The sequence below is a fragment of the Podarcis raffonei genome, chromosome 14 (genome assembly GCF_027172205.1).
Source record: "Podarcis raffonei isolate rPodRaf1 chromosome 14, rPodRaf1.pri, whole genome shotgun sequence".
NCBI lineage: Eukaryota > Metazoa > Chordata > Lepidosauria > Squamata > Lacertidae > Podarcis > Podarcis raffonei.
The window spans coordinates 45,992,375-46,003,130 of record NC_070615.1 but is presented as its reverse complement, the minus strand read 5'-3'; positions in this window follow the sequence as shown (position 1 = coordinate 46,003,130).

Below are 10,756 nucleotides of genomic sequence, written 5' to 3'. Positions count from 1 at the left end.
CCAAAATGGGTTACTTCCGGACTCCAGCGCTTGTGCGTGCGCAGAAGTGCTAAATTGCGCTTTGCGCACGCGCAGAAGTGCCGAATCGTGACCTGTGCGTGTGCAAACATGGCACTGCGGGTTGCGGACACTGCGGGTTGCAAACATGCTTCCCGCACAGATCACGTTCACAACCCGAGCATCCACTGTCGTGTCATTTAGTGTTCATTTACTTGTTAATTAGTTCCTGAAACAACCCCTTTGCAACCCCATTAACTGCCACCACTGTCCAAGACTGACCCATGGCTGCCCCCTTCCTTCCTTCCTTCCTTCCTTCCTTCCTTCCTTCCTTCCTTCCTTCCTTCCTTCCTTCCTTCCACCAAGTTCCTAGTCCTTAAGGCTGCTAAACTTTGCTCAAAAGCATACACCCAATGTCTGCATGCAACTCACAACCTGAAATGATTGCCGAACAGACTTCTGGTACATTTGGGGCCCAGGAACCCCCACTCCTTATAAATGTGAGCCCCGCAAATCCCCTCAGCCTTTCAAACAGGAGTCAGCATGAAGCTGCTAAAATCTCTCCTGCTCACTTGCTTGACGAACCGCTTGAGAAATGGAAGGCTTGTCAAGTGAAGGTGGGTTTCCTTGGCAATGTAGTTTGCTAGCCTGGAGAAACGGCAATATAACTGAGGCTTGTTAGGAGAGTGAAGGCTTATCACAAGTAATAATGAGGATTTGGGTTCCTCCTTAGAGCTTCTGATTTATAACCCTGGATTTCCTTCTTGGTCTGGCCGTCTCTGTCTCTCTCACACACAGTTTCTGGTTCTTCTAAATCCACTGTATGATTTCTCTCTGCTCCCATTCTCTGGTTACGGCATTCCCAGGCTAATATGTCTTTATCTCATGTCTTCCTCCAAGGACTTCTGAACAGCTGACATTTGGGTACCAGGAGATTTCCCATCCATCCAACTTCCAGGTTCCCAAGTGCTGCAGTTAGGGAATTTTAGACTCTGGACCAGGGCTGGATTTAGGTTAGATGAGGCCCTCAGCTACTGAAGGTAATGGGGCCCTTTCTATGTCCAGCTGTCCTTTGTCAACAACAAATTGTCACTGTTTTGTGTGTGTGTATTGAATATATGCTATGTGGTAATTTATGGACCTAATAGGCATCTAAAGCCATTTTTCACACAGCAAAATATGTATTTTATCAAAGTAATTGTTGAACTGAAATACAATTAAGAAACTGTAACTAACATATTTAATTTAATTATAATATTTATGTATAGTATTATAGTCGCAAGTGGGGGAAATAGGGAACTGTACTAGTAAATAAGGGACGCAGGTGGCGCTGTGGGTAAAAGCCTCAGCGCCTAGGGCTTGCCGATCGAAAGGTCGGTGGTTTGAATCCCTGCGGCGGGGTGCGCTCCTGTTGCTCGGTCCCAGCGCCTGCCAACCTAGCAGTTTGAAAGCACCCTCGGGTGCAAGTAGATAAATAAGGGACCGCTTACTGGCGGGAAGGTAAACGGCGTTTCCGTGTGCTGCGTTGGCTCGCCAGATGCAGCTTTGTCACGCTGGCCACGTGACCCGGAAGTGTCTCCGGACAGCGCTGGCCCCCGGCCTCTTAAGTGAGATGGGCGCACAACCCTAGAGTCTGTCAAGACTGGCCCATACGGGCAGGGGTACCTTTACCTTTACCTACTAGTAAATAATAATATAGGCCCACTGAATAATAAAGATGAATATTTTTCTAAAGTAATTTTATACTGGGATCAATATAAATAAATTATGTATCACATTAAATCAATCAGTAGGCATAAGACTCATACCCTTATTCTAAGCTGCTTGATCATCAGTCTACAAGCACTCTTTAATATTAGATAACAGGTACAACAGCTTGACCTGCATTCAACTGTGCTGCAGTGCAGTCTGCAGCTGCATGCTACATGCTACATGTTGAAATGCAACCAGTCCATGCAGAATGTAGGCACCCTATATATAGAAATGAGCAAACCAGTGATATTTGAGGGAGCAGGCCAGCAGGCGGGGCCCATGACTTACATCATAGCAGCCTACACAACACAAAACACTGTTGCTGTATGCAGGTTTTATTTTGTTTGTTTGTTGGGACTTCCGGTTAGCGCCAGCGCTTAATGGCGGATTTCTCCCGGAGCTCCGGGAGAGATCTGCTTCGTAGGTTCGGGTCCCGTCAGCTACGGCGGAGCGGGGACCCCCAAAAATCACAGGCGCGTAGCCTGTGAACTGGAGACTCGGCGGGCACCTTTGCGCCCCCCCGACGCTGTGAAATAGCCTTTTTAAAGGCTGCGGATCAGCGGAGGGTGTGTGGAGCGGTGCTGAGAGTCGTCTTCACCCAGCCTGCGAAGCGAAGCCGCGTCGCCATTAGCGGAGAGCGCTGACTTCTTCCAGTGAATTTGGACTAAAAGGAACATCTATCCGTGAGTAGGATTGACTGCTAAGATATAATTGGGCACTAAAATTAAAGAAATTGGATACCGAGACGGACAAGCACCAAAAAGGAAGTCTGCTTTCCGTTCTGTAGCAAGATCAAAGCGAAAGGCATTTCAGCTGTAACTGTCTGAAAGGAGAGTGGTGGGAACTAATAAATCCATCACCAAGTAAAGAACTCCCTCCCCGAATGCAGGAGGGGGGGGGGAGAAGATTTTAAAGTGTTTCCCTGCCATTTTAAAAGAAATTGAGCTATTCATCGCTGCTCCTGTACCTGGGGATCGGACTGCCGGAGAAAAGGCACCGGCTAAGGATTGTTGATATAAGAAGGTAAAAAAGTATCTTTAACTGACTTTGGCTACTCTCAACCTGAAACATTTATTTTGTTGCACAGCAAAGCTACTTGCAGGACATTATTGACTTGGATTTTTTAGAAAGAGTAAGAACAATAGAAAAGAACTTTGTTTATTTTCTGGAGAGTGGGGGATTAATTTGAAAGTAAAGAACTGACTGCACGCCCTCTAGAGGACTTATACATTGTTTCAGCAACAAGTGGAGCTTAAAATTTGAGAACTTTTGTCTGACAGCTCAAGAGTGTGGGAATGACCTTGAGTAAAAGACTTTGTTATGGCAGATGGTAAAGAGAAATCTCACAAGAAAGAGGATTTACAAGAAACAACCTTGAGATCTGGCAGACAATACAAAGTTGAATCTTTTATGCAAAGAAGGGCTTCTGTATCAGGAGCCCCTGGAACTACAGTTATTCCAAAGGCAAAAGTGAAAATAATGTCTTCAGAAGAATCCTTTGCTAAGGTATTGGAGAAGATAAATGACTCTTTAGAGGAATTAAAAAAGCAAGGTGCAGAAACTAAAGTACAAGTTGCTGAAACAAATAAGAAAATTGAAGAAATCTCTGGGAAAATTGACTCAAATACAAAAAGTATAACTGACCTTGGGAATAAAGTGAACTCAAATGCAGAAGCAATTGGGAAATTATTGGAAGAATCATCTACAACAAGAAAGATAGCTGAGGAAGCTAAAGAAATTGCAACTGCTGCTGAGGGAAAGTTTCCACCAGTGTTCAAGAAACTAGATGAATATGAACTGGCACTTTCTATGCAGGATATGCAACGCAAGGAGAGGAACTTAAGGATCAGACTTGTGCCGGAAAAGGAAGAAGACAACCTGGTGGACTATTTGACAAAAGAATTCTCTGACTTTTGGAAGCAGGAGCTGGACAAAGAAGAATTTAAGATAGAAAGTGCATTTAGACTGGGAGCAAGGCAGAGGAAGAACAGACCCAGAGACTGTTTAATAACTCTGAGATCAAAGGAGGAACGGGACAAAATACTGAACCTGCATTACCAAACAACCCTTCGAATTGAAGATTTTCACATTGAGATTTTTAAAGATATTCCCAAAAGTATTTTGGACGCAAGAGGACACTATAAGGACCTGGTGATACTGCTGAAAAGGAACTACATTCAATTCAGGTGGGAGTTTCCCCAAGGCTTGTCTTTTAAATACAAGGGGAAGAAAAGAAGAATAAAGACAGTGAGTGATAAAGACAAGTTCTTAGGAGAACACGAAGAAGACCTACAGAAAGAGACGTTTCCAGGGCAAGGGCATCCTTCACTAGATACGGACACGGAACCACCGACAAACGAGGAACAAAAATTGGGAGCTGTAGGAGGAAAGAGTAAATAACCCCATCATGGCTCTGCAACTTCTAACCTGGAATTGTAACGGTTTGAACATTCCCAGAAAAAGGAAAAATATATTTCATGCTCTAAAGAAAGACCAATTGGACTTGATTTGCTTACAAGAGACCCATGTGACAAGAGCACATAGGAAATTATTAATAAATAAAAGACTGGGATAAGAATTTATATCTTCAGACAGAGTAAAAAAGAGAGGAGTAGTGATTTATGCAAAGGAAAAGCTGCAACCGAAACAAATCTTCAAAGACGACCAAGGAAGATATTTGGCAATTGAAATCCAATTTCAAGGAGAAAAGTATCTGATAGTGGGAGTTTATGCGCCAAATGAAGGGAAAGCTGAATTTTTTAAGAAGTTGCATGAGACTTTGATGGACTACATGGATTATAATCTAATTATGATGGGAGACATGAATGGAGTGGTTTCAACAAATATGGACAAAGCACAAAGACAGGTAGTAACAAAAGATGGAAGACTACCAAAGACCTTTTTTGAAATGACTGACAATATGGATTTGATAGACATCTGGAGAACAAAACACCCATTAGAAAGAGAGGGAACCTTCTTTTCTGAAGCCAAAATGACATGGACAAGGATCGACCAAATTTGGGTGACTAGCAGTATGGCGCAGAACATAAAGAGAGTGGAAATCTGCCCAAAAACTTTCTCCGACCACAATGCAGTAAAGATGGTGATGAGGCAAACAACAACTGGCTCCTTCAGATGGAGAATGAATGACACCTTACTTAGAGATGAGGAGATTTGTAAGAAGGCCCAAAAAACTTTGAAAGACTATTTTGAAATCAATCTAAGGACTAAAGTAGAAAAAAGAATAGTATGGGACGCAAGCAAAGCCGTGATGAGAGGGTTTCTGATACAACAAAATACATTAAAGAAAAGAAAACAAAATGAGAGGAAGGAAAAAATTCTGGAGGGGATAAAGGAAGGGGAAAAGAAACTAAGATTGAAGCCAAAATCACAAGAGATTTTAAGAGAAATCAAATTTTATCAAACACAATATATGGAACTGACAAATCAAGAATTAGAGTGGAAAGTTAAGCAAATGAGACAAAAGACTTTTGAATCTGCTGACAAATGTGGCAAGCTATTGGCTTGGCAAATAAAGAAGAGACAAAAACTCAACACGGTAACAAACATAGAAGTGGAAGGAAAGAATATAAGTAACCCAGCTGAAATCAGGAACTGTTTTCAGAACTACTTTAGACAACTTTACACACAAGGGCCGCAAAAAGAAACAGATATACAACAATTCCTCGAGAAAAATGGGCTGAAAAAGATTTCGCAGGAAAGTAAGACAATTTTGAACCAGGAGATATCAGCACAGGAAATAGAAGATGCCATTCAAAACATGACGTTGGGCAAATCACCTGGACCGGATGGACTGACTTCCAAATATTACAAAGTTTTGAAGGAAGGGCTTATACAACCTTTGAAGGAAGTCTGCAACGAGATCATGGAGGGGAGGAAGGCACCCGATACGTGGAGAGAGGCCTACATTACACTTATACCAAAGACAGAGACTGAAAAGACCCAACTTAAGAACTACCGACCCATCTCGTTACTAAATGTGGATTACAAAATCTTTGCTGATGTTTTAGCAAAGAGACTGAAAAGAGTTTTGATGGAGGAGATTCATGGGGACCAAGCGGGCTTTCTCCCGAAAAGGCATTTGTCGGACAATGTAAGGAATATAATTGACATTTTGGAGAAGTTGGAAGTGAACATAAATACTAAGGCTGTTTTGATATTTGTGGACGCCGAGAAAGCCTTTGACAACATTTCTTGGAGCTTTATGTTGAAGAACCTCCGGGGGATGGGGGTAGGCCAAGGGTTTGAGAATGGTATAGGTGCAATTTATTCTGATCAGAAAGCAAAATTAATTGTAAATAATGTGGTTACAGAAGAGTTCAAGATTGAAAAAGGGACACGACAGGGGTGCCCTATCTCCCCATTACTTTTTATATCGGTCCTGGAGGTTTTGCTTAATATGATTAGGAGGGACCAGTTGGTTAAAGGGATTCAGGTCGGAGCTAAACAATACAAACTGAGAGCATTTGCAGATGACCTAGTACTTACATTGCAAGAGCCAGAAGCTAGTACGAAAAGAGCTTTGGAAATAATCCAAGAGTTTGGTCAATTGGCAGGATTTAAATTGAATAAGTTAAAAACAAAGGTATTGGAGAAAAATTTAACACAGGTTGAAAAAGAAAGGTTTCAGAATGAGACAGGGTTGACTGTGGTTAAAAAAGTGAAATATTTGGGTATAAACATGACAGCTAAGAATGTGAATTTATTTAAAGGTAATTATGAAAAAACTTGGACAGAAGTGAAAAAAGACTTGGAGATTTGGTCAAATTTAAAGCTTTCCTTGTTAGGTCGAATTGCAGCTATAAAGATGAATGTATTGCCAAGAATGTTGTTTTTGTTTCAAGCATTGCAAATAATGGATAAAATGGACTGTTTCAAGAAGTGGCAAAAAGACATATCTAAATTTGTCTGGCAGGGCAAAAAGCCCAGAATTAAATTTAAGATATTAACGGATTCAAAGGAAAGAGGGGGGTTTGCCCTGCCAGACTTCAAACTGTACTATGAAGCGGCAGCTTTCTGCTGGCTGAAAGAATGGCTGCTTCTTGAAAACACAGACATTTTGGATTTGGAAGGTTTCAACAATATTTTTGGGTGGCATGCATATCTGTGGTATGACAAGGTTAAAGCACATAAAAGTTTTAAAAACCATATTGTCAGAAAAGCACTATTAAATGTCTGGGTCAGATATAAAGACTTGCTGGAAAACAAGACTCCAAGGTGGCTATCGCCAATGGAAGCAAAGGCTGTTAAAAAGTCTAATATGGAGTCAAAGTGGCCAAGATACTGGGAAATCTTGGAAAAGGAAGGGGATAAACTGAGATTGCAGAGTTTTGAGAAATTAAAAGGGAAGGTGAGAGATTGGTTGCATTATCATCAAATAAATGAAGTGTTTAAAATGGACAGTAAAATTGGCTTCCAGGTGGAAAAATCAAAATTGGAGACAGAATTGTTAGAACCAAGTACCAAGAATTTGTCAAAAATGTATAATCTGCTGCTGAAATGGAATACACAAGATGAAACGGTTAAATCAGCTATGATTAAATGGGCTCAGGACATTGGTCATAATATTTTGTTTGCTGATTGGGAAAAGTTGTGGACCACCGGGATGAAATTTACGGCATGTAATGCCTTAAGAGAAAATATTATGAAAATGATTTATAGGTGGTACATAACCCCAGTCAAGCTTGCAAGGATTTACCACTTGCCTGACAATAAATGTTGGAAATGTAAAGAAAAGGAAGGTACATTCTTTCACCTTTGGTGGACGTGCCCGAAGATTAAGGCATTCTGGGAAATGATCTATAATGAACTTAAAAAGGTATTTAAATATACTTTCACCAAGAAACCAGAGGCCTTTCTCTTGGGTATTGTCGGCCAAGGGGTGTTAAAGACAGATATAACTTTCTTCATGTATGCTACAACAGCAGCTAGAATACTCATTGCGAAGTACTGGAAGACGCAAGATTTACCCACACTGGAAGAATGGCAGATGAAGGTGATAGACTACACGGGCTTGGCAGAAATGACGAGCAGAATCCGAAACCAGGGAAGAGAAGCAGCGCAAGAAGACTGGAAAAAGTTTAAGGACTATTTAAAGAAATACTACAAAATTAATGAGAGTTAGAATGATGTTGGATTGGAAAGTAAATGGTTACTATTAGTAATGGTTAAGACAAGGAGAATAAGGAAGATTAGTTTGAATTTTTATTAAAATAAGGGAAGATTTGCTGAGTAATTGATAAGAACTTGGAATACAGAGAAGGGAGGCACGAGGAAGTCGGGGAAGAAAGGTGTAAGAAACTAAGATATGAAATGGTACATGTTTTTTGTTTTGATTGTGTTTTTTGTTTGTTTATGTATTTGTTATATGTTTGTGTTGTTATAAAAATCTGTAATAAAAAATTATTATAAAAAAAAAATATTTTGTTTGTTTGTTATCTTATATTTTGGAAATGTACATCCAGTTTTCTTTTTCCTTTAATTTTTTTGGGGCCCCCAAGAGAGTGGGGCCCTAAACTATACCTTGTTTAGCTTATACGTAAATCCGGCACTCCTCTGGACTTATGGGTCTTACAAGAAGTTCTTTAGAGTATAATGTCTGTTACTTCTTTTGCTTCCTTCAAAATGTGGTCAGAAAGTCCTGCTGGGTTTAGGGGAGCCTCCTTGCCCTTTTGCTGAATGGGGTCCGGAACCTCTGCCCTGAAGTCCTACCCTGACAACACCATTTCACAGACGGCTCCAGTTTTGAAAGAAGCTGCATGGAGAAGCTGCACTGATTGTTTTGCTCACCTTTATACGGGTAGAAAAAGCAATTTGTGGATGGCGCTCCCACCCACGCGGCCACAGAGCCACCGGGTGAGAATGGGTTCCCCCTCCTCCTTTTCTTCAACATCCGCTTGTCTCATAAAGTTAGCTTCAGCTTGAGCTAAATATGAGCATGGATTTGTTTTCAGATGATTAAAAAGAGAAAGAGAGAGAGATGGCGATACCTGCAAGAGTCTCCCTTCCATCCTCATATCTTCTTAAAAGGTCATTGCCGTGAACAACAAAGGCTTGTGAGACATCCGTAGGGATGGATTCAATAAGGAGGCAGAGCCTTGTGTGGGCATTGTACCTGAAATTGCCCCCCAGATTGGAAAGATACGCACACAGAAAGCTGCCTTCTACCGAGTCAAATTTCCTTGGCTTATCTAGCTGTCAGGAGTCCAGGTTCCCAGCCTGATAATGCAGTAAGTGTAGGTAATTAAAAAGGAGGATTCATTGCAATAACGAAAGATAATTCTGGACAGCTCTAACAAAGCCTCCAGCATCATTAATCAAGATGACCCTTCTGAAGATTCCTTCCTGTGTCTATAGAATATATTGAACTTCTGCATCCTACATCTCTTGTTTTGCTTCCTGTCTAGCAGCCCTCCCATTCACCGACTGTGTGGACTGATTGGATCAGCTCCAACCTCTTTTCAGATAGGCTGTCTCTGAGTTTGTTCATGCCGTTTTGTGCTTCCTGTGAGCTTTGGCTGCATTCTAACCTGCTCTCAGCAAGCGGAACTTATCCATTTACCCGTCAAGGTCAGGAAGAGGCAAAGTCTGCAGCTGCCGTCTCTCCCCTGCCTGACTAACATCTATGCCTCTCTGTTTCTGGCTGCTTTCTGCCATTGGCTGCAAACCTTCGCTTGGAGCTGGCTCATTCCTGACACTAGCTTACAAGCAGGGAGCACATTTTTTGTTTGCATCCATCTGTCTTGAGAGACCATGGACTGCACCTCTGGGGGTGAAGTCAAACTGCTGCATTAGCAGCACCAAAGTGACCTCGCTGGGTCACAAGCCTGGGTGGTGTCTTGGGCTGCCCAAATGACAAAAACGTCTCTCAGCCTTACTGATGTGGTCCAAAGGAAAGCAGAGCAAGACAGCTGGCATCAGCTGGGCTGCAGGAGCTGTCAGAAGGAAGAAGAAGAAGAAGAAGAAGAAGAAGAAGAAGAAGAGGAGGAGGAGGAGGAGTTAGGATTTGATATCTCGCTTTTTCACTACCCTAAGGAGTCTCAAAGTGGCTAACATTCTCCTTTCCCTTCCTCCTCCACAACAAACACTCAGTGAGGTGAGTGAAGCTGAGAGACTTCAGAGAAGTGTGACTGGCCCAAGGTCACCCAGCAGCTGCATGTGGAGGAGTGGGGAAGCAAACCCAGTTCACCAGATTACAAGTTCACTGCTCTTAACCACTACACCACACTGGCTCTCAGGAGGCATACAAGGTGCCATGCATTCACCTTAGGCCAGAAGGTAACAGAGACGATCAACATGAATGTACAGAATAATCTTAAATTTGCAGAGGAAAATATCTTTCGAATTATATACCCAGTACATGGAATCCAACAAAGAAACAATATGAATGGACTCTATGTTCCCCTACTATGGCAAAAAGGTATTGAAAATTAAAATGGGAAAATTAAATTGGGAAAATTAAAATGTACAAATATGTACAGACTTGCTACACATGAACAAGTTGCATACAAACATAACTTGCCATGGACAAACTTAACAAATTCATTTTTATAAATAATCGTATTAGGTCAAGGTTTGGTTAACTGCAATGACAACTTTTTGTAATGTCTATAAGTTAGTTGGTTGGTTTGGTTTGTTTTCTACATGGGTGATATTTCTTCTTCTTTTTGCATCTTATCTTACTCTGTGCACTTGGAATTATGTACTTTTTATCTTTAAATAAAGAATATATATATATAGAGAGAGACAGTTTCTTTATACGGGGAGGGACATAGCTCAGTGGCAGAGCAGCTTCCTTGGCCCAGTCATCCAGTTGGAGCTTAGAATATCCCCCTGCCTGAAACCCTGCAGAGCCACTGTCAGTCAGACAGAACTGAACTAGATAGACCAGTAGTCTGACTTAATATAAGCCAGCTGCCTATGTTTCTAGGCAGTGGTGTAGCCTTCTTAGACTTTACTGACTGGTGGGGTCTGCGTTGCTCCTGGG